This window comes from Odontomachus brunneus, unplaced genomic scaffold, assembly GCF_010583005.1.
Source record: "Odontomachus brunneus isolate Ranch 3 - 2012 unplaced genomic scaffold, Obru_v1 Obru_scaffold_017, whole genome shotgun sequence".
In the NCBI taxonomy this organism is placed as follows: domain Eukaryota; kingdom Metazoa; phylum Arthropoda; class Insecta; order Hymenoptera; family Formicidae; genus Odontomachus; species Odontomachus brunneus.
In genome coordinates this window covers 1,271,210-1,272,174 of record NW_022639467.1, presented here as the reverse complement: position 1 = coordinate 1,272,174, position 965 = coordinate 1,271,210, and the positions used below count along the sequence as shown (strand labels likewise).

General features: G+C 45.0%; 1 protein-coding gene across 4 annotated transcripts in view; it reads right to left on the bottom strand.

Moving 5' to 3' along the window:
* LOC116841688 (protein couch potato) overlaps window positions 1-965 on the bottom strand; it is a 157,579-nt gene that overhangs the window by 60,178 nt on the left and 96,436 nt on the right. The window lies entirely within an intron of this gene.

Sequence of the window (965 nt, the reverse complement as noted above, 5' to 3'; positions counted from 1 at the left end):
GTGTGTGTGTGTATGAGAGGGTAACGGGCGTTGCCAATAAAATCATCGCGACGTTCCGTGGGGCAATTTTAATCATCGCCCTTTTGATCACCCACTTTTGATGCGCAAGATGATTTATCACATGAGGATTTTATTTTAATTGAGAATGCCATTAACGGCATATCTAAATGCGCGATCGACGTGTTACGTGTCGGTCAGCCGTAATAATTATAACGGGATGATTTTTCCGCAATACCGCGCGATGAACACTGAGATACGCATTCATCAATTCCTTACACATGCGAAAGGAGTAATCCGCGAATATCCGTTATCTGCAGGGAAAAAATAATCCCGTTGGCGGTGACCGAATTTTCCGTTGGCCGTGACACTTAAGAATAGCGGAACAGGTGAAAAATATAGTTGTTGCGATAGAAAGATGTTTCCTGCGGGGGACAGAGATGGGCGATCATTTAATAGGAATCGATTTTTAGTTTTCGTCTGGCCCCCACTCGATTACACGAACCGAACGCAGCCTAAGCCAGGGCGAAGAAGAATCGAACTCTCGACAACTTCCGTGTGTGATCCCCGAAATAACTATCTCATAGGACTGTAAGAAATTACGCGAGACGTAAGGTATTATCGATATTCGAAGTACCGTGCGGATCTTGGCTATAAAAGGGTCGATGAAGAATCGACGGGCGCGAATAACCGAAAACGTGCGAAATCACGTGAAATCCCTCGCGGCACGAGAATTCGATCGAAACTCATGGTCGGATTCGACCAACTTTTCCTATTCGTTTTTCCCCCCGAGAATAGTTGCGTTTGAGAGAGATAGAAAGAGGAATGCAAAGAGAGACAGAGAGATAGAGAGATGAGGAGAGCAAGAGAGAGAAAGAATTTTGTCATTTTCGCCACTCTTTCTCTTTTTCCCTCTCTCTCTCTTTCTCTCTCTCTCTCTCTCTCTCTCTCTCTCTCTCTCTCTCTCT